The sequence below is a fragment of the Littorina saxatilis genome, linkage group LG8 (genome assembly GCF_037325665.1).
Source record: "Littorina saxatilis isolate snail1 linkage group LG8, US_GU_Lsax_2.0, whole genome shotgun sequence".
NCBI classification, from domain to species: domain Eukaryota; kingdom Metazoa; phylum Mollusca; class Gastropoda; order Littorinimorpha; family Littorinidae; genus Littorina; species Littorina saxatilis.
Window position 1 is genome coordinate 55,047,791 of NC_090252.1, and position 23,793 is coordinate 55,071,583.

Here is a 23,793-nt window from a genome sequence, read left to right on the forward strand (position 1 = left end):
ACATCTCCTCAATTTAAAGAACATAAAGCGGTTTCATTCACTATTTTCCCCACTATTTTCCCCAGAAAACTAAACTTCATGCAGTTTTTAGCGTTGGAACACGGGTGCAAAAGTTCGTCTGCTAGTCCCATTTGACGAAAGAACATTATCCTAAGCGAGAAACACGAACGTCAAGTTCAAATCAAACCTGACACACACATTTTGACCCGTGCACAAAACGTTGTATCGACAAACGAAGCGCAAACAAGACATAATAATAAAAGCAAAGAAAATAGCAACAACATATGCAAACATCTAACAAAGCCGAGCAAACAGAATGACAGGTCTAATGAAAAACAAAGAGGCACTGAGTCGGAAACAAGATCGCGATTCTTTCCTTCGCTGCACGACGCAAATCTTCTGTGACCTTTGACCCAACGTAGCTTCCACATTCGATCACTAAGCCTAATATTTACAACTGAAAGCCGAGGGAGTGGAATACCGAGATGAACCTACATAACTGTGCATCCTCAAACCTGACATATTCATCCCAACATTTTATGAACTCAAAAACACAGAAAGTTGCTTTCACACGCCAGCTTTGATTGCCAGTGGTTATCAAAACGGAACTCGTGTGGTTATCAAAACGGAACTCGTGTTTCAAAGCATGGCTCCCTGTGTTGATTGTGCACTTATTTTCTCACTACCAAAATGATGACAAAAACGATGTTTAGTGGTTTGTTGTCAGACCAGCTTTTTTGTCGGTCCGAGGGGGAGCAAGTCTGTCCACAACCCATCAACCATCTAATAATAACCAGATTGAATCCTCGATAGCTCTTAAGGTAGAAGTCCGTTTTTGAGGACTACCTTTTTAGCGATTGAAACATTTCGCACGATCACAATGTACATGACAAACCTCTCTGGCGCAGACAAAACATACAAACCGCATTAAGACTAACAAATACACGCCAAATGAACGAAAATAACACAACTGTACCCGCCTTCACAGCCACAACAGACGAAGTGAAAGTGTGCTTGATTTTATTAAAGGCACAGTAAGCCTTCCGTAAACCATCACAGATATAACTGTCAGGCTTTTACACACAGTACAAACACCCTTTCATTTAAACACTCACAGCTTGAGAACATCCTAGGTGCCCTCCGTAAAGAGCGAGCAATTTTCAAAGAATTTATTTTTGAGTGGTTTATCTTACCCCTGAGCCATCGTGAACCCGTGTGATCAAGTTTCCCTTTTTCACAATGTAGTCGTCAGTTAGTAATTTGAATGCGACTCGCTGTGAGCTTATCTGCAATAGCACGTTATTAAGTACCTCTGACTATGCACGAAACAAACGGCTGTGGTTCACAAGGACTCTAGCGATGGCTTTTGACTGTTCAGAGGAACTGGCGATAGGCATAAACCGTCGTCTGCTACGAGAACCACGACCTTGCGTGACCCTGCTTCCGGGCTTTTCTTTTTTCAAACTTTCAAAACTTCGAATTGTACTGATCTTGTCTTGATGAAAAAATAATTATTTTATGATTTAAGAATGTTTGTGTAACAAGCTGTCAAATTATTATTTTGATTTTAAAAGTTAGGTCTAGCGCCAAAACGCACCACGGTCCGATTGTCTCTGACACTCTCTCCGCAAAATTAATTCTTTGAAAATTGCTCGCTCTTTACGTATAGGGCACCTAGCTAGGATGTCCCCGTTTGGTAAGTGTTCAAATGGAAGGGTGTTTGTCCTGTGTGTAAAAGCCTGACAGTATATGTGATGGTTTACGGGAGGCTTACTGTGCCTTTAAGAAAGCAAAGAAACTGCTTATATCGCCACGCATCAACTGTAACAAGTTGCCTGAAGGAGAGATTAGGATTCGATCAAACCAGAGGCGCGAATATTCCCCAAATGTATCCCTGGAGAAGATACCTCAGCCATCCTCGAATCGAGTGTGTAACCTATCTATATACTTAGCCACACCGGGGACTGCGTTCCGCCTGTTTTCAGCTGGTACCGTTGTCACGCAAACGTAAGTGTCTTCATAAAAACACAAACTACGACTTTCACACTGAACCAAGCTAACATTGATGAATATCAGTAGAAAGGGAATGACTGTTTTCTTTGCAGACAGCTATATATACTTACGTCTATTGCTTACCGGTTCATTGACCGTGGCCGAATGTAGGGCCTGCATGCGTTTTTTGTGTGTGTGTGTGTGTGTATGTGTGTGTGCGCGTGTGTGTGTGTTTGTGTGTGCGTGTATGTGTGTGTGCGCGTGTGTGTGTGTGTGTGAAAATGAACGTTGAACGTAATTTTCTCTTTGACAAGGATATGAATTACAAATAATCCTCTATTTTTACTACTTTGGGTATATCTATGTTCATCTGTATCTGTACACGCACGCGCACACACACACACACACACACACACACACACACACGCACACACACACACCCACACACACACAGACACACACACATACACACACACAGACACACACACACACACACCGTCACACACACACACACACAGACACACACACAGACACACACACACACATAGACACACACACACACACACCGTCACACACACACACACACACACACACACACACACACACACACACACACACACACACGCATACATACACACACACACACACACACACCGTCACACACACACACACACACACACACACACACACACACACACACACACGCATACATACACAAGCAGGCTGTTCTATTATTGCTCCGCGTACCCTTCACTTTATTGGCTGGTTTATGTATCAAATGTTTTTATATTTAGTCAAGTTTTGACTAAATATTTTAACATCGAGGGGGAATCGAAACGAGGGTCGTGGTGTATGTGCGTGTGTCTGTGTGTCTGTGTGTGTGTGTGTGTGTGTAGAGCGATTCAGACTAAACTACTGGACCGATCTTTATGAAATTTGACATGAGAGTTCCTGGGTATGAAATCCCCATACGTTTTTTTCATTTTTTTGATAAATGTCTTTGATGACGTCATATCCGGCTTTTCGTGAAAGTTGAGGCGGCACTGTCACGCCCTCATTTTTCAACCAAATTGGTTGAAATTTTGGTCAAGTAATCTTCGACGAAGCCCGGACTTCGGTATTGCATTTCAGCTTGGTGGCTTAAAAATTAATTAATGACTTTGGTCATTAAAAATCTGAAAATTGTAAAAAAAAATAAAAATTTATAAAACGATCCAAATTTACGTTTATCTTATTCTCCATCATTTGCTGATTCCAAAAACATATAAATATGTTATATTTGGATTAAAAACAAGCTCTGAAAATTAAATATATAAAAATTATTATCAAAATTAAATTGTCCAAATCAATTTAAAAACACTTTCATCTTATTCCTTGTCGGTTCCTGATTCCAAAAACATATATATATGATATGTTTGGATTAAAAACACGCTCAGAAAGTTAAAACAAAGAGAGGTACAGAAAAGCGTGCTATCCTTCTTAGCGCAACTACTACCCCGCTCTTCTTGTCAATTTCACTGCCTTTGCCATGAGCGGTGGACTGACGATGCTACGAGTATACGGTCTTGCTGAAAAATGGCATTGCGTTCAGTTTCATTCTGTGAGTTCGACAGCTACTTGACTAAATATTGTATTTTCGCCTTACGCGACTTGTTTTCTGTTTATCTTAAGTCAAACATATAACTGAGCATCGGCATCTGCCCACAGGTCGTCGACACGCCTGATATTGATTGTTTCTCAAACAATCAGAAGGCAGTGGAGGAAAGCATCAATATGTGGAAAGGAGCGACAGACCAAGATCCCGATGCAATTCTCTACACCATCAGATGCGATGACAAGTATGATCATTTCTCTTTGGGGGTGCAGTATAAGCGCGAAAGAAGTAGCATTCAATGTTTGTATTGGGTTCTCGATGTGTAAGTTCATCTGATTATCAATCCAAGGTTTTTTTTTAAACTGTGAACAAAAATTACTAACTCAAAAATCAGGCATGTCATTTCATTCAAACGTATATGACGCTAAAGGTATTTGGCAATGTGACACACCTTTCGAATCAAACATTTTGTACACAAGGGTCACGCGACCGCCGCTGTAGTGAGAGTACCTAAAAATTGATCCAAATAAACATATGTGGTCCTACTTAGAAAATCGACGAAAACTAAGAATATGCACAACTTGGCAATTATTAAAAAGGGTAGACATTCCAATGAATGATACAAAAGAGTGCCATGTTAAATAACTTCTTTTGATATATAGAGAATACTACATGGCTTGCTGTGTCGTACCAAATTTACACGAGTTGTTTTTTAAAATATCGAACTGCGAGCGAAAGCGAGCTGTTCACTATTTGAAAAAGCAACGAGTGTAAATCTGGTACGATACAGCAAGCCATGTAGTATTCTGTTTATCCTACATACTGTACTTACGTGTATTTTACTGAAAATGTCCTGCAGTCGAGGCAGCTAAATTGAAGACGCTTGTTTTGGAACCTCGATCTCTTCTAAACCCTCGTGCAATCTATTTCGTCAAAGCAAAGAAACATCACTCTGAAAGTGTGGCGTGACGTGTTAGTTCTAAAAATTCATCGAAGGTAATTAGTGAGCGCAATTTTTTTCCATAATGACGTTTGTCTCAGTGACTTTGGCATCATAAGCAGTGGAAAAACAGGTCCCTGCCAGACTTGCTTGACATGACCTCATTTACATGATATACACACGTGTGATTTGAACGATTATTATCTCACGAATGTCTCTCTCACGTATGCAGGATAAATATATATATATCCCATGACCTCCCTTCTTTGTCTCTGTAAATGTACTCTAGGTATATTTTTTGTATTTCCATTGTTCTCTTGTCAAATCCATGATGTAACTATTGCACTATTATAACACATAAAATAGTGGATAAATAAGGGTGCACGAAATACATCATAGCTGGCTCTACTTTTTGTCGTCCTTGACATTCCAAAAGCAAATGTACCTGTAAGACCGGATGTGCAAGGGGTCACCACGCTTTTGAGAACATGCGGGAGAGTCGTTCAGTGCTATAGCTTAGTTTTGGTCTCGACTTGCCGAGACTATCATCACAGCGTCATAGATTTCATGAAGTCTGTCATCCATCGCGTCATATTATGGGGAAGTAATCTGTTATGTTTCCTTCTATTCGCTGTTCTGTTTCTCTCTTGTGATCAACACGACAAGCCGTATGTGTTTGAGTGTGTGTGCTCGTGCTCTCAACTAAAACAGAAGTCAAACTAGCAATCGTTAAAAACCCAGTCTGTTCGACAAGCAATATCATGCTCATGTGAAGTTACAGTGTACCTGGTACACACGTTCTTATCGGTACACCATCGACTGCGAGTGTTCGCGAGTTTTTCTAGCTCTTCTGCGGTGCAGTAGGCCCTTAAGGACCGTCCATACACTCCCGTCCGACCCTGTCCACACTTGACTTATGCTCAAAACGGCCCACGTGGGAGCGCCGCAGCGTGCTGTGATCGCGAAGCGTTATTTGCAGAAGAATAGCGCGTGTTCTAATTTCTATGACACAGACATAGAACGACGGAAATTTGACCAATCAGAGCAAACCAGAGCGATGACGTCAGCTGCTCGCGGCGCGGCAGTCGAATGCAACTGAACTTTCTTGTCAGGAGACCCGCTCCACTGTGATACCGCGTTGTGAAAAAAATCGTCGATGTGTGGCCACTCGGCAATTCCCGCGCTACGCACAAAACGGCCTGCGGCGCATAGAGCGTAAAACGGCGTCCAAATGTGGTCCCCGCTTTATAGACGATGAAGGTGTCCAAGATCTCAGGAGATGCGTGTGTAACCACTAGGTATTCAGTCAAATCCGTGTAAGAGGCTTTCAGCTGACGGCGACAACCAAGCCACCATTATGCACCGACTTGACATAGATCAACAGACGTGCCGTGAGAATAAGGTACGTGCAGAGGTTCCTCATCTGAACAGACAACTAAAGCTTGATGTTTCCGTCACACGTTGTCTTACAGATCTTCATGGGATATACAGGTTAAAACACTCGTGAATTTGTATATGACTATTTCAGTCAAGACCCAGCGAATGAATATCAAAGGAACTCACTCGCCAGAGGCTCGTGAGTCCCTTGATATTCATCCGCTGGGTCTTGACTGAAATGCAAGCCATATAAAAAACCCATTCGTGTTGTAACCTCTATATATTTAAACTAGTACTGTTACGCAACCTGCTCTTTGCGCTTGACACATTTAAAATTAAAACACAGTTATACAAGCATTTACATCTACATTCATAGTCAACAACGCTTAATTAAAAGCATACACCATCAAAGATACATTACAAAAGATTCTTCCACTAACTAAATAATAAAAACATGAATAAAATAGGTAGTGAAAAATCACTAAAACAACAAATAACACTAAAATTAAAACACAGTTATACAAGCATTTACATCTACATTCATAGTCAACAACGCTTAATTAAAAGCATACACCATCAAACATACATTACAAAAGATTCTTCCACTAACTAAGTAATAAAAACATGAATAAAATAGGTGGTGAAAAATCACTAAAACAACAAATAACACTACATGTAGCCTACTGATGGACTGAGAAAAACAAAATCAGGGGTTGTATTTCCTGAAGAGGTGCGTTTTAAGTGCTCGTTTGAATGTTTGGGGTGACTGAGAGTGGCGGGTGTGAAAGGGGAGAGAATTCCATTGTGTGGGTGCGCAGAAAGTAAAAGTGCGTTGTCCGTATGTTTTGGTTTTGGTGTGTGGAATGGTAAGGATGCGACAGTCAGAAGAGGCACGGAGTTGTCTTGCTGGAGAATAGACGGTGAGGAGTTCAGAGAAGTAAGCAGGAGACGAGCCAGAAAGAAGTTAAAGCAGAGGGTAGACAGTTTGTAGTCGATGCGGGCTTGAATAGGTAACCAGTGCAGTGTGTGAAGAAGTGGTGTTGCGTGATCTCGTTTTCGTGCTTTGAGAATGAGGCGTGCTGCCGAGTTTTGGACTTTTTGTAGTTTATGCAGGAGGTACAGAGGACAGCCAGAGAGAAGAGAGTTGCAGTAGTCAAGTTTAGAAAGAACAAAGGCACAGGCAAGAGTGTTAATTGTTTGAGAGGAGAGTGTGTGGCGAATGGTGCTGATCTTACGAAGCTCAAAATAAGCTGCTCTACAGACTAAAGATATATGTTTGTTAAGGGTCATGTCAGATGAAAGGGTGAATCCAAGGTTTCTAGCTGATGGTGAGAAAAGAATGTCGGTGTTGCCTATTTGAACAGAAACAGGTTGGGGAGAGGGAAATGTAGTGTTCTTCTTTTTGCACAGTAAAACTTCAGTCTTATCATCATTCAGCTTAAGTTTGTTATCGACCATCCAAGATTTAACATCAGTGATGCATGTCTGAATGGTCTGGATGGCGGAATGTGTCGCTGCTGGGGGACTGGGTTTATACAGCTGGGTGTCATCAGCAAAAGACTGATTTAAAGACATAAGACATAAGACATAAGACTTTATTTCAACCATGTGCAGTACACTAGGGACATGTTTTGGCCAGAGTACAATCAATCAATCCATACACGCCCTTCCAAACATCGCTTGCAATCTCAGTCACACACACGCTCACGCACGCCCGCATACATTCCCCACACAAAACCCACAACAGCACACACGCACAAGCATGCTCCTCCTTAACAAAACGTATTTAACCATCAATTGTACATATGCGTAAAATAAACAGTATAGAAATATCAGTAAGAATTATATATGTATCAGACATCAGTTATGACGACAATAACTAAAATCACAAATCCTTAATAATTTTAAAACCAAAACATTTATTACAATACTACTTAGGTGAACTTTAAGAAATATGGTATTTAAAGGCTTGACGGCTGTGTCCCACAACAAAATACCAGGACATAAACCTTGAATAAAAACTCAATTTTTACTAAGAACAGCAGTTAAAGGACTTAAGGAGCCAGGACACGCACTGCACTTGGATAGAAACTGTCTCTGAAACGCGTGGTGCGTGTCCTGATCGAGCGAAAACGCCTGCCCGAGGGTAGGGGCCTGAACAACTTGTAAGCAGGGTGCGAGTTGTCTGCCAGAATCTTTTTGACCTTCTGAGCGCTTCGGGATGTGTATATGGAGGCAATGGAGGGAAGCTCACAACCCACAATCTTGGAAGCTGTTCGTACAACTCTGCTTAGGTTGATCTGCTCTGCCTCAGTAGCCCTACTGAACCAGACAGTGATGGAAAAAGACAAGATGCTTTCAATCGTAGCCCTATAGAACTGGATTAAGATTTCTTGCCTCAAGCCGAATTTTTTTAACTGGCGTAGAAAGTAAATGCGCTGCTGGGCCTTTTTGATTATTTGTTTTGAGTTTAGCTCCCACGTGAGGGTATTAGAAAGAGTGGTGCCCAGAAATTTGAAGTGTTCGACAGTGTCGACATTTTGATTTTTGATTGATAGAGGAGTCAGAGGGGTCTTTTTTTTCCTGAAATCTACAATCATTTCTTTAGTCTTTTGAACATTAAGTTGTAGGTTGTGAGCATCGCACCAGTCGACCATAGCCCTAATCTCTTCTCTATAAGCAGACTCGTCAGAGTTGCGAATTAGTCCCTCAGTAGTTGTGTCATCAGAAAACTTTAAAAATTAAGTAGATGTGCAACGCCAAGGCACTGCATACCCCAGCGAAAGACAAACCTCTCTGTCTCTGTCTCTGTCTCTCTCTCTCAAACACATACACACACACACGAACACACACACACACACACACACACACACACACACACACATACCCCAAGTTACACACGTACACACATACACACTCACTCACACGCACTCACTCACTCTCTCACATACACTTCACACACACAAAACACACCCCCATACGCACATAATTATTATAGACAGACGGACATATACACACCTTTACAAACAAACACACATATACACACACACATACACTTACGCACACGCACAAACACACACCCACCCACCCACTCTCTCTCTCTCTCTTTCTCTCTTATACAAACAGACACACACACACACAGACACACACAGACACATGTACGCACGCACACACCCAAAGACACACACACACACACACACACACACACATTGACTCACACAAATCTCATACACACAAAACACACACTCATACACACATACACGGTTGGCCTAGTGGTAAGGCGTCCGCCCAGTGATCGGGAGGTCGTGGGTTCGAACCCAGGCCGGGTCATACCTAAGACTTTAAAATTGGTCATCTAGTGGCTGCTCCGCCTGGCGTCTGGCATTATGGGGTTGGTGCTAGGACTGGTTGGTCCGGTGTCAGAATAATGTGACTGGGTGAGACATGAAGCCTGTGCTGCGACTTATGTCTTGTGTGTGGCGCACGTTCTATGTCAAAGCAGCACCGCCCTGATATGGCCCTTCGTGGTCGGCTGGGCGTCAAGCAAACAAACAAACAAATACGCACATAGACAGTCAGACACACACACCCATACAAACACATATACACACTCATACAACACAAACATACACACAAACTCATGCACACACACATTCACACACCCACATACACACACTCTCTCTCTCTCACATACACACACACCCACGCACACACACCCCAAGTCACACACACACATACACACACTCACTCACACGCACTCACTCACTCTCTCACAAAAAAACTTCATACACACAAAACACACACCCATACGCACATAATTATGGACAGACGGACATACCCACCTTTACAAACAAACACACATACACGCACACACATACACTTATGCCCACACACACACTTACACACACACGAGTACAGACTCATGCACGCGTGCGCACACACACACACACACACGCAAATACACAAATACACACACACACACACACACACACACACAAACAGTAACACTAACACATGTGCACGCAATGAACACAAACCAGGGGCGGATCTGGGGGGGGGTGCAATGGGTGCAATTGCACCCCCCCCCCCCCCCAGCGGGACAAAAAAAAAAAAAAAATAAGAAAAAAAAAAGAAGAAAAATGTATCACCTGAAAATAGCACTTTACACGCTCAGATTGCACCAGATTGCACAATTTTGCTTCCTTTTTAAAAAAAAAATTCCGGGGGGGCATGCCCCCGGACCCCCCTAGCATGCTCGGCGCTTCGCGCCATCGGTTCGGCGCTTCGCGCCTTCGCTAATAAGATACAAAAACAAAAAAAAAACTTTGCACCCCCCCCTTTCAAAACCCAGATCCGCCCCTGCAAACACACACACTGCGCGAGAGAGAAAGACTACAGGGAGGCATGACGTCATGATGCATTAATGACGTCAAAGACTTTCGACCGTGACGTATTCTTCTTACGCGAGCTTTATCCATAGACTTGGAAACTACGGAATTTCTACCCGTCCAAAGCGGCCTTGGGTGGCGTTTGCTGAAAAAATGGGGGCGACTATTGCACCCACCGTATTTTTGTTAGTATGGTCCCAATTTTTGGTGAACTTCCATCTCCAACTGTAGCACGTAGCCGGGCACAAAGAATCCTTCTTTATCATGTATTATTCGGTATGCACATTTCTCAAGTCGATTACAGTATTCACGACTTTTTTCCGTGACCTTTCGGATTTCATGGGGGCTGCCATTTTGGTTTTGATGCGCTTCCTTTTCCGGTTTACGTATTTTCCGGTTTAACATAGCATTTGCGTTTTTTTGTCAGAAGAGTGATATTTGGTTATGAAGGAAGTCAAGTCCGCCATTACCTGCCACCTCAGTTGAGTGTTTACTTTGAACTTATACTTGAACCGTAACAGTGTGTAGCCAGTTCACAAGACCTGTTCATCTTCCTACCAGTTCCAACTGTTGTTATCAATGGGTCGCGCAGCTGGAGGAAGTGTTTATTTCCATTCGGAGCCCAACTTCAGTTCAAAACCAGTCAAAAACTGGCCTTGACATTCCCACATTACGATACCCTTGAATGACATTAGATCTACGTCGTTTCCGCTTGCCAAAATCCCACATGTTACATGTCTGCTCTTCAAGTTGTTTGGAACTTAGTTTGAGTATTTTCTCGAACGTAACTTTTGACCCAGCTGTCAGGTAGGCATCATGAATTAGACGTACACTAACACTGGCAGTTATAAATCATGTTGTGCAAAATACTCTAAAGAAGTAGAACATTGTGGAAAATCGGGAATGCTTTCTCAGTTTGTCACCCTGGCAACATTTAGCAGGAGAAAAAAATGCATAATATATATGCCTTCCTCTGCAAAAGTCGCGCGAAGAATGCTGAACGGGCAGCGACGACTAGCTGTTCTTCTTCAAAGTAATAAACTACCCCCCAAACCCTGCAAGTTTGTGCGATTTACTTTGTGGACATGAAGCCAGCAGAGGACTCAGGAATGCCCACTTAATTCCTTGATTGTACTTCCGTCACAAGAACTAAAAGAACATTCAATGTTCGTTAAATCTGTGGATCAAGTGACTCACGAAGCGGAGGAAAAGAAAATCACCGGCAGATCTGTACAAGATGTTGAATTCTGCCAGGGAAACGAAGCCGCCCTCACGGCAGAGAAGTCTCCGCCTACGAAAATCAGTAGATCTAGAGCAAGGTAAACATACGTTTTTCAAAGCTTGTTCACAAACACACACACACACACACACACACACGTACACAAACGCTCACACCATCACACACACACACACACACATGAAAGAGATGGAATAGCTGATCGAGTGATGACAATGTTGATTGATAAGTATTTTTTGGTGCGGTGAACTTGAGGCTATATTGTTCTATCAATCCATCGATATATTTTACACTTTCACCCCAGAAATGAAGCACGTGTACACATATTGAACAAAATAATCATTTTAAACTTTCATTGGCATTGTTTCCTTTTTTTGCAGACATGTTGGCAGGAAGTGAGTGTTTCACCCCACTCTTGCAAGGTAGGTTGATCACTGATGACAAGTTCTGATTGTTTTTCCTTTTTAAACGGATGACAATCCGTACTCTGCAGATGGATCTAACCGAGATGGATCTAACCGATACACGGAAGCAACATTGGGAACAAACTGTTATTCAATCTGTGAATATTTCATGTGTGAGGGGTATAACTGCAAGTAGCCTACGTTCGCTAATGTAGAGAAATAATTTTTGACTCAAACTTCAAGTTAAATTGTTTCTGCTGTCAGAGCCATCTTTCTGAAGGAACAATATTTTACATGCCACTGGATTGTTGTATATTCCTTCTTATTTTGCAATGACAGGCTCAGCTTTCATTTGATTGTAATGTGTTTCTTATTTGAAGCTTTGTATCATAAAAGCTCTGTAGAAGTGTTGCACTTGTTTTGCAGACTGCATTAGGCGTGGTACCTATTGCACACACCCACACACCCCCCACCCTGCCTATTTATCTAAAACACCCACCCACACACATACACAGGGTGCTGACAAAGGATTTTTTTCCATTCTCCTTCAGGCCATCGCTTAATTTCTTGCAGACTGAGGAGCAATGGACGTTTGAGCAGCTCCTAAACCTGGGGCACACAAGCCACAAGGTAAATAAGGTATCAGTATATGAACAAATGTTTTCCCTTTGATTTTTATCGCATCATTTTTTCATAAAACTCTGTAAATTGTGGCAATTACACATTATGCCAATAACATTATTATGAAGAATGAAGATTTTCAACTTATCATTGAAGAAATGAAATCAAGCATTTTTGTTCATTCTGTATTTGATTATTATTTTCCAGTCTTTGGGTTGGCATAGTGGGTGAAATAAGGGTGAGGAGTGTCGGTTGGTGTTATTTTTTAGGTCTTGGTGATGTAATATTTTCCCTATGGTATTATTCATGGTTATCATAGTGCAGATTCCAGGGAAACGGTTTTTTGAACAGCCTCTTAAACTGAAAAGCTACAAGGTCAACAACATAAACAGGTTACTGGTGTCTCGGGCATTGATGTTTTTAAAAAGATTTGCACAGCAATTTTTGTGTGTGTAAAGAGATAATGAAAATAAAGCATAACAACTTTTATATTTTTGAAGTGGAATTAAATGTTTTCATTTTTTTTATTTTGAAGTGTTTTTGTATGCAGGTTTTATTGGATGGGTGGGGGGTGGTTTTGATGGTTCTGATTTATTATGATGTAAGGGTGTTTTTTTTCCTTAATTATTTATTTAATTGGTTTATGCAGACTTCATGGCAGCCACTGACCTGACGATATGACAGCCATGAATATCGAACGCAGAAGAAGAAAAAGAAGAAGACAGTCTAACAGGAAAATAATTCTGGTATGCTCATAATGTCTATGCCAGTTAAAAAAAAGTCATGAATTGAAGTTTACCCAGGTTAGACATTAGCATGTCGTAATTGTGACAATGAATGTATCCGTAAACGCACCAAGAGACTTACTTAGAAAAATTGAAGTCATGCATCGTCAATATGACTACAATCACAAACTGAATAAGGGGAAATCATGTCAATTTGGTGGTCTGGATCATCAGCTGTTGCTCATTCGCTATAATGGTCTACTTGACAAAGCCTGTCTTCATGTGCTTCTTTGTTTCTTTATACCTAGTGTAGACAACATGTAGGCGTTTGCAGACTGTTTATTGTATTGCTGTTGTTTGTTTGTGAGTAAAACTATGGTGTGACTTCAATTGTTTGAAATTTGTTGTGTATGTTCTACTTTGTGTAAGGTGTTTCTCCATGCCCCCAGAAGAACCGACATTATATTAAAACCTTCATACCCTGAAAATACTTGCATACTAGATGTTGTTTCTTATTGTAATGATTGGGGACAGGCAAGCTCTTAAATTGTGCAAGCCTTCAGAAAACTGTCAAGTCTGATTTGCTAGAACAAGCGATATTAACACGTTATTAAGATGAATATTTGATTAAATATGTCCAGGAACTACTTCAGCAGATTCATATGGCCAGTCTCACAATGCAAGGAAGGTGAGTAAATTGAATTATGTCTTTCCCACCTGTTCTGTGTTTAGTGTCAGCCGTGATTGCCTGATGAGAATTTGAAAACATGTTGCTAACTAACATGAACCCAACCATGAAACGTGATGTAGGTGAGTAGCCCATCTAGAAAAACGAACCTGTTCTAATTCCGAATTAGAACAGGTTCTTTTTTCTAGATGGGCTACTCACCTACATCATGTTTTAAGGTTGGGTTCATGTTAGTTAGCAACATGTTTTCACATAGAAAATGGTGGGCACCTGAACAAATATCTGCACATTACAATGAAGTCTTACTTTGTGATCTGATGGTTTAATAACCCCCACCCCCAAGAAGAAGCTCACATAACTACCAACTACACAATTTCATTACAGAATCAAACAATGGGAAGAATCAGGATTCAGCAGTGCTAGGTCGTTGAGGGGGATAGCTATCACTGGGCACTCAGCAATGAATAGTTGAGGTTTTCACGGACATTAACAAAATCCGGTAACCTACGGACAGTAAATTTCACAGGGAAGGGAACAAGAACGTCGAAAATGGAAAAGTATGTTTTTTCTTTCAAACCATTGATAGAGCTCTGAAGCTACACACAAGTTGTGCAGAGAGAGCACTCGGCCTATTCATTTTTGGCACTAAAACATGCGCACACACAAAAAGAAAGTTTTTAAAAAGTGGCGCCGATGTATTCTCACACTCACAGCCTTAGAATATTGCAGTTTGTATGTTACCAAATTGAGGCATGATTTTACTCCATGCAATTACCTGACCAAATCTGCGACAGTCGGGCAAACTTCTTACAAGTCGGATTGGGCCTTCAATCAAATACTCAGAAACCAGCAGCTACTGTAAGTAATACTAGTTTTGTTGTTATTTTTTTTTACAGCTTGTACTGAATGTGTTTTCTTTTATCTCCTCAGAATCGAGTCAGCCAGGGAAAGACCATTGAGAGGGAGAGCGCACAGTAAAGCATATATGGCATGCACTTCGGTGGACCAGTGCCATCATCTTCATAACAAGAGATGCAGATCATATTTTCTTATGTTTAAGTATAGCTGTTAGCAAAAGTATTTGACGATTCTTCGGTACGACTTTCGTGTTTAATCCTATTAGCTTGTGCACAGCCCCAAAATCTGTTTTATTTTGATTTATCATTTATAGTTTGAATTTTTTTTTAATGGAATTAGTCCAAATGTAAATACATCTAAGGTTGCAATATTGTTTTCTTGTATATACCCTTAAAACTACCTCTTCGTGTAAACAAAATTTAATTGTAAAAAGAAGTGTTTGTTCAAGGGAGATAATTTGAAGCATTTTTTTTTAAATCAGTAAAACTGCGTAGTGACATCCTCAATTAAATAAAAAGAATAAGGAATAAAGGTATACACACAGGTTGTACCCATTTTCTTGATTGCACTGCTTTTAAGTAGAACGCTTTTTTTCTCAGAATTATTTTACAAATAAAATTCAAGGGAGGCAATTGATATGATAAAAAGGAAGAATTTTTCTTTTCTTAGAATACTGTACACATTTAGTAAAGTATAATTTACAAGACAAAACACAGGGTTTTTTTGTGTTTTTTTCTGTGCCTACTACTTGACAAGAGAACCACGAGATTTGTGCAGATTATTTAAAATTTTCTGTACAGTATATTTTACAAAGACAGATCCATACAATATCTATAATTTTGTAATAGATGTTTACAATTTGTGGGTATGTTTTTTTTTTAAATCAACAGTTCGGATAGCCACAACAAGTGTGTTTGTCTTGTGATTTGAGAGCTTTAGCACTGGATGCTTAGAATCCTCTTGATCATTTACTTCAGTAGGTTAAGCCACCTTCTCCAAAATCTTCTCTCCTATTCTGTGCTTACTACAGTGGGTTTGACAAGAGAACCACGAGATTTGTTTTTGTACATATGTTGCTTTTATTCTGTACACTTTAATATTTTAATCCTATGTGCACATTTTTTTTTTTAACTGTGTTTTTTTTTGTTTTTTTCTCCCCTGTATTCAAAGTGTGTATGAAAACCACAACCTGTCACAGCAGTATTATTAATCTGGATCTCCCTGCTAAGAACGTAATTAACAGAACGTGTGCATGTAGCTAAAGAACTTAAAAAGAATTTCTGCTACTTCACTCAAAATACGTCCATCCTCACACTCATATTTCTTAAAACAATATTTGTTCATACAAACATGTTTGCGAATTATTCAATTTTGCGTAAAATATTCAATTACGATTTCTTTGTGTGTTGCAAAATTATGTAATAAAATTATGCAAGATCAAATTCAAAACAGCAATAAAGCTGCTGACGGCAGAATACCTCTGTTGACTTCTCTATCTGTTGGGTCAAACTATGCCACAGACATGTTTCTTCTAGTAGCTCAATATCATGTGATACAGTCTCAAAGACAGAACAACGCAATAACCTTTTTTTGTGTAGATTCGATTGACTTTTTCCTGAAATAAAATATTCATGAAGCGGGTTCTGACTGAGTTAATATATTTCTGGAAAGCTGAACAACGCAATGCGTCTGTGACTGGTGAAGAAGCAGAGCTGGAGCTTTTTGTATTGTTTGTCGTTGGTTACACACGCACTCACATACGGTCAACAAAATGTTGCATGTTCCTGCTTGACAAACAAATGCCTGCATACATGTGTGCACGTTCGAACGTACGAACATTCATACCTGTGCAAACAATCTACAACTTCAAGTTCAACACCCAAACCCCACACATTCCTCCAAAAGGAGTCTGAAATATAATACTGGCATTTGTTGTATTAAACGAGGACCTCAACTTCCATTGTCTAGTGCATGTGGGTCTCATGTTATACGTGTGAAACCACTTACTTAAAAAAGAAAAAATCTTGTAAGCTTATCAACTAAAAACAAACAAAAAACGAACAATTATATTCTTAAACAAACTGGTTAGAATAACAGATTTAGGAGAATGCAATGCAAGGAACATCTTTATCTATCGGTCGATGCTTAGATCTAGAAAAGCACCCACTTATTCCAGTATTATAGAGAAAAAAAATCCAATTGAAAAAGTTTCAGATCTAGACAAGGCAGCACTAGCAGCAATTTTAGCTAGCAAAATCGAACTTGCCCTGCAGTCATGCAAGGTCGAACCACTTTCCCTGCCTAGTGGGGGTTTGGCGGGTAGAGGGCCGGTGCTGGCACACTCGGAGTGAAACGACATGTCACCTACTTCGATAGCTTCTCCGGATTTACGTGTACAAACAGCGTCCGGGTTTACCGCTTCGATTCGAAACCCTAGTTTCCCATGTTGGTAACAAACTGGCTATTTGTTTATCAGATGTGTCGTTGTTCCACATTAAATGATGCTAGAATGCAAGGTCGCACTCATTTGGTTATCAAACCAGGTTGTGTTCTTTTTTTTCATCACCTTTTTCCGCGCAAACAGTTTTGCGCCATTTCTTTTGCGCAGACTTGGACAGGAAGCGGAAGCGCATCCCTATTTCTGATTGGACAATGATGCCGACGCCCACTTGACCCCCACTACAATGTCAAGGTCGGAAAGTCGTGAATAGCGTTCACGGGATACCTCCAGCTTCGCTGGGATAAGACAGAATCATGGTTTGAAACGCAGTCATTAGTAAAAAGGGTGAACAAAAGAGGTGACAGCACGCAGCCTTGTGGAGTACCTGTGTTCAGTGTGAGTGGGGCAGAGAACATGGTTTTGAATCAGTGTGGAGAGGGGCTTAGTGTACATGATGAAAAGGATGTGACCAAGTACTGAACCTTGAGGAACGCCGAAAGAAAGTGGGGCTGGAGCAGACATCTGGCCATCGACAAGCACAGCCTGAGTCCTGCCAATGAGATAGGACTCAAGCCATGCTAGCGGTGGACCGGAGATGCCATACAGAGTCTGAAGTCTATGGAGAAGCGTTACATGGTCAATCGTGTCGAACGCTGCAGAAAGGTCAAGTAGGGTAAGCACTGACACATCACCACCATCCAGAGCAGACAGAATGTCACTTATTACTTTAAGTAGGGCTGTTTCAGTACAGGGAGAAGGGCGATAAGCGGACTGAGAGTGCGAGATCAAATCATGGGTGTTCAAATATGACAACAGCTGCTTCAAAACTACCTTTTCAAAAATTTTGGACAAGAATGATAAATTAGATACAGGACGATACTTTTTCAAAATATTGACATCAAGACTAGGTTTTTTGAGAAGTGGTTTGACAAGTGCAGTTTTGAACAATGATGGAAAAACACCAGATAACAGGCTATCATTGACAATTTGAGTAAGAGTTGGCAACAACACATCAAGATTCTCAAAATGGTGTGGGTCAAGTGGACAAGTTGTTGGTTTGGACTTCAGAATAATGGATCTAAGGTCTTTTTCACTGATTGGCTGAAATGATGAAAAAGAACAATCAGTGGGAACATCAACATGACTGGAGGAAGCAGAATGTGCACTCATCTGATCAAGGTCAGAACGAATAATTATCAGAAACCTTCTTGATAAAATAGTCACTGAATACATCTGGCAGCTGACTAGCGGGGAAACAGTGGGAAGTGGGGATACCTTACTGCGGCCGGTCAACCGGCTGCAAATATCGAACCGTTTTTTGCTTGAATCGCAGGCAATAATCTGGGTTTGGAGGAAGGTTGTCCTTGCTGCGTGTACTAACTTAGTTACAATGTCCTTTGCTCGTTGAAATATTTGTTTGTGGACAGTAAGACTAGTCTTAAGATACCTGCGCTCAGCACGCCTACGGTCACATTTGGCATCACGCAGTTCGACACAGATGTCGGAGTACCACGGTGCGAACTTGGACGGACGGACAGGGCGACGTAAAACGGGGGCATGAGCGTCAAGAGCAGCACGAAGTGTGGCATCAAGTTGGTCAGCGGAGGGGGAGGGGGGCATCAGGCTAGGAATATGTTAACGTTTCAAGAGTCTGAGTTTATAAACAGTCGAGACAATGTCAATGTGTCTTTACACCATAAACATGGTGGAAGGATAACTGTTCTTTGCATTGCGTGGGTAGCAGATTATTTTCTTACACTCGACTGCTTACCTTAGAATCTTGGCAGCTTTATTTGTTGCAGATAAACAGACTAATGATTATACAACCTACTGCCACATTTCATTTGGGTATGACCACTTATGTTTGTCTTGTTAACACATGAGATAAAAATGGAACGGCCACGTTGTTTTCCAGAGACAGGGATTATCGCAGAGTGCTTCTTATTATACTCTGCAGTTACGCTTGACTGGGCATCGCTGTAGCACAACAATCATAACGAAAATGTCAATTGTGTTTGCAGGACTAGCTAATTTACACCAGTAGTCAAACTTTGGCAGTCTTTGTATCACATATTTGTTTGCATGTAAACTTATGAATGTTGTGGGTGAAGGTCAACAGATCTCTGACAGTTTAAACAACTTTTCTTCCAGAATAGAACATTTAAACAAATGAATATAACTATACCAAATGATACCCGAAGCATAAAGTCCTGTAAGACTTTCAAAAAAGAAGATCAATATAAATGCAAGTCATTTTCGTTTGTTTGTATGTTTTCTTGTTTGTGTTTTAACGTATGTTCTTCTGCACTGAGTTTGAATGCAAAAATTAAAAAAAAACAATTAGAAGGTATCTTAGAGGTGTACAAATGAACGACTTACAGCAGTGAAATCATTATTCCAATCCCTTTTTACATTATTAGTCAAGTTTTGACTGAATATTTTAGCATAGACCGGGAATCGAGGCAAGGGTGGACAATGGGATTCCATTTCAGCTCGGAAGCTTACAAATCAATTAATGAGTTTGGCCATTACAAATCTCAAAAAGCTTATGAACAATCGAATGTTAGTAATTGATTCTTTATTATTTCCTGAATCCAAAAATATATAGATATGCCATGTTCACTCTGTAAATGTACTCAAGATGTACTTTTGCATGCTTCGCGGAGATGAGCTGGACCTGTCTGAATCTTAGGGTTTAGGCTAGCGAAGCCATAGTAGTCTCGGTGATGGCTTGTTTTTTACTGTTGAACTTTTTGTTTCAAGCCGACAGATTGACTTACTGTTTTTACATCGCTTCGCCTGGCTTATTATTTATGAGAATATTGACAGGGTGTCTACGGTAGACCTATTAAACTTGTATTTGGTAAGGAATTTTGTGAAAGCGGAACACTTTACTGTACTGTTGCATACAAGGAGACCTAGACAACTGAAATATTGTGCGGATGTGTGTGTGTGTGTGTGTGTGTTTGTGTGTGTGTGTGTGTGTGTGTGTGTGTTTTAAATTTCAATATGTGTAACTTTTTAAGGTACACTAATGTTATTACTTTCTTTTAACTGGGCCCTCTTCTCGTTATACCGTAATTCTCTTATACTTACTTTTCTTACAATTTTAAATCTGTTTCAGGTACGAGGATTCCACGCACGAGAAATACGAAAGAATCAAGACACTCTGGGGATCAGATTTTTGCAAAAAGCTCATTGTGGCCTTCACTTTCGGGGACAAAAGTGTCAGGGACATACAACAAGACATTGCAAGTGCAGGACAACACTTGAAGAACGTAGTAGCTGATGCTGACCAACGATATCTTCTATTCAACAGGAATTTCCCTCGGACGGAGCAGGTTGACAAACTAGTAAAGATGATTTTGCAAATGAGGCCACCTTCTGCTACAGGTATGACATACATTATGAGCAGTGCATTGAGAAAATGACGCAGATATTACAGGTGGTTCTAACTATATTTTCAAGGCAGTAAGAGAACAATGTGTGTCTGTGTCACTGCTGGTATCTTCTTAAACAACTGTCGAATTGTTAGGCTTGTTGCTTTGTACGAATTTGCTACATTTTTTTAAATAGCGACATAAGTATGCTGTGTGTGTGTGTGTGTGTGTGTGTGTGTGTGTGTGTGTGTGTGTGTGTGTGAGTGCACGTGTGTGTGTGTATGTGTGTGTGTGTGTGTGTGTGTGTGTGTGTGTGTGAGTGCACGTATGTGCGTGTGTGTGTGTGTGTGTGTGTGTGTGTGTGTCTGTGTGTGTGTGTAAGTGTGTATGTGCGCTTGCGTGAGGTTGGGTGTGTGTCAAAATGTGTTGTGCAATATGGCATACAAATCTTTTTAAATTTGTTGTTAACAATTACAGCTTTGTATTCCATGTTTATTATTTTTTACGAAGTAATTATAGTAAAACAGTCTTATGATTCTTATTTGTTCGACCCTCTTAGGATTATGGAGTTTTATGCACTGTCTTTTATAGTTAACTGAACTTTTGTATTTGAAATAGCCCATTGCAGTTGGTGTAGGCCTTAAGCTTATTTCCAGTTTGTCCAGTATTTAATTTAATTCTCTATTTTTGTATGAACTCAAATGGTTAGTGTTCTTAGTATGTCTTGCTAGGCCAAGTTCTATTTAATCAGAGTATGTCTGCGTGTGCTTATACCTAGCGATATTGTAAAGCGCATAGTGCTTTTAGTTATGCGCTATATAAATTTCCTCAATAAATAAATAAATAAATAACAATTCAGTTTGTGAGGAGACTTAGTTTATGCCCGAAAACTCACCTCATAGGTTGTTTAAGACCACATTGATGTCAGCAACTGTAGGAATTGAGTCCTGCGTGACGTCATCATGCCATTCTAGGAAGGCTACTCTACCTAGAACTTTACACTTGTTGACGATGACGTCAAAATTGATTTTGCAGGAATCGTTGGTCCTATTAGACCAACAACCTCGTCATGAACGAGTGAGGGAGTAGGCCGATATCTAAATGTGCTGCTATAAAGCACACCAGGTTTATGCCTCTTAGGACCTGCAATGTGCAACAACCTGTTCTAAACAGATCAGGCACATTCGTAATGGCAGTCCGACAAGAACGGAACCGAATTCCAAGGAAAAACTCGAACGGCTGCAGAGCTGAGCGAAACACATTTCGCATAAAAAACATGTTCTTCATGTTTGCCAAAAACGGACTTTTTGCGTCTTGCCTTTTGGGTTCTGTTTCCCATTACTTTAACACTTTTATCTGCAACCTTAACGTCCCCATTTGGTACCCATTTTCTCAAGTGTAATGAAACATTTTGTTGCAGGGTCTTATCCGCTAACAACCTTGGGTGAGTAATATAGGACAATGCCTTGATACTTTTAACATGAATGAAGTTATTCTAGCTTCTTTTTTTTAATTGATGAGCATTTTAATATTGCGTTTCAGATTTTATCTGAACGTTGCTTTACCTTTTGATTCCAAAGACCATTGTTCTCCCTGCAAACACATTGATGAAGTACAAACCATAAATGTAGTGCTTGTGCAAGTTTCAAAATTGTGTCACCATGTGGGCTAGTGACTTTGAAATTTGACTAGCTCCAAAACAAGCCAATCAGGTCATGAAAGACCAAAGCGAAGACCCTTTTCTTTGTGTGGCAGAAGTAAAAGATGATGTAAAAATATAAACAAAAAATTACTTCGTTGGATTTGACTTTAATCAAATAGCATTGCAGCCTTGCTGCAAAAGTACTAAATACAAAAAAGAACAATTCATTGAATATGATGCTTTCTGGCTGGATTTGTCCCCCACACCTTCCCAGCACTGAGAATTCGGTTATCTAGAGCAGCCATCTATAAATAGCCCAGCCAGCTGCACACAGCGAGCCAGCCAGTCAGCTGAGGGTGCCAGCAACAAACTGGCCTGTCTGACCGTAGCTGTAATACTCTTACTTACAACTTTATTTAATGATAGCTGAGCCGTTTGTTGCATTTCTTTTTTGAAATTTGACACATGACTAGATCGATTTCTGCAGATACCACTCAATGCAATTGTAATCCCATTTCAATTTGGTAAGAAGTATTTATTAGTACTAACTGATTGAGGTGCTTTGGTGTGTTTTGAAAGTGTTAGCACACTTTTACTACAGACATAATACAGTTTTGTTTTAGAGGCAACAAGCCTGCTAAACACAGAACAGCAAGCAGAATGAATGAAGCAAGCCTTACCTTTGCACCAGAAAGTAGAATGAATAACTGCTAATCCAATACACTGCACTCCATTGTATTGTATACAACTTTCACAATTCATTTTGACGGCATGAAAATGAGCACAGTCCACACAAAAACAACAAAATAAAACAGCACAGATACCAACACATTCACTTTCCTTTAGATAAGGCACATATTCATTCCAGTAGTGCTTGCTTTCCACAGAACAGAGAGCACAGTGAGTGGGAGTAGACACTCGTCCCAAAGTACAGACCAAACCCATGGCGCCCCCCCCCCCCCCCACCCTTTTTCCCCCCAGACAAGTCTTGCTTCCCTAGAACTGTTTATTACAACCTGCAGCATAGCATCTCTCCCAACAGGTCTAGGTACCAGCAAAGCTACAGAATTAAAGGGAACTGAGATAAGGGGGCATTTGTTTTAACATCTGGAATCCATTTCCTGCTCAGTGCCAAGGGGCCAGTTTCACTTAAAGCTGCCTACTATCAATTACAGTGGGGATAAACATCCCTGGCTCGACACACAGCAAGCTAATTGCCTGGCTGACAGACTGGTGCAAGATAGTGGGGCATTAGAATGAAGGGAATGTGTTGTAAATCTCCTAGAAACAGCACTCGCCAGAGATAGTGAGACTCTGCTGGCCGCCATTTTGGATTTCCATTGCCCTGGTAACCAGCCAGTGCGGGCGCACTGGCAGGAACAACTGGGTCGGCTAGGCCGCGAACCGAATTCTGACCTGCACAGCGCGGCTGAGAAGGTGTGCCCCACAATTAACGCCGCTTGCTCAATGATTTTGTTACAAGGTCTTCTTTGCTGGTCTTAATCAC

The 23,793-nt window shown here is 40.7% G+C and overlaps 2 long non-coding RNA genes across 2 annotated transcripts in view; both read left to right on the forward strand.

Annotated features, from left to right (window-relative positions):
• Positions 1-20,853, forward strand: part of LOC138972383 (uncharacterized) — a 32,317-nt gene extending 11,464 nt beyond the window's left edge. Inside the window, exons 2-3 of the long non-coding RNA XR_011457588.1 lie at positions 3,700-3,830; positions 20,389-20,853. This is a non-coding gene — a long non-coding RNA (uncharacterized lncRNA). The remainder of the gene's footprint in view (positions 1-3,699; positions 3,831-20,388) is intronic.
• Positions 11,260-16,726, forward strand: LOC138973866 (uncharacterized). Its single transcript, XR_011458201.1, has 6 exons — positions 11,260-11,610; positions 11,909-11,950; positions 12,484-12,562; positions 13,203-13,299; positions 13,920-13,966; positions 14,897-16,726. It is a non-coding gene; the product is annotated as an uncharacterized lncRNA (long non-coding RNA).
• Positions 20,854-23,793: the final 2,940 nt, after the last annotated feature.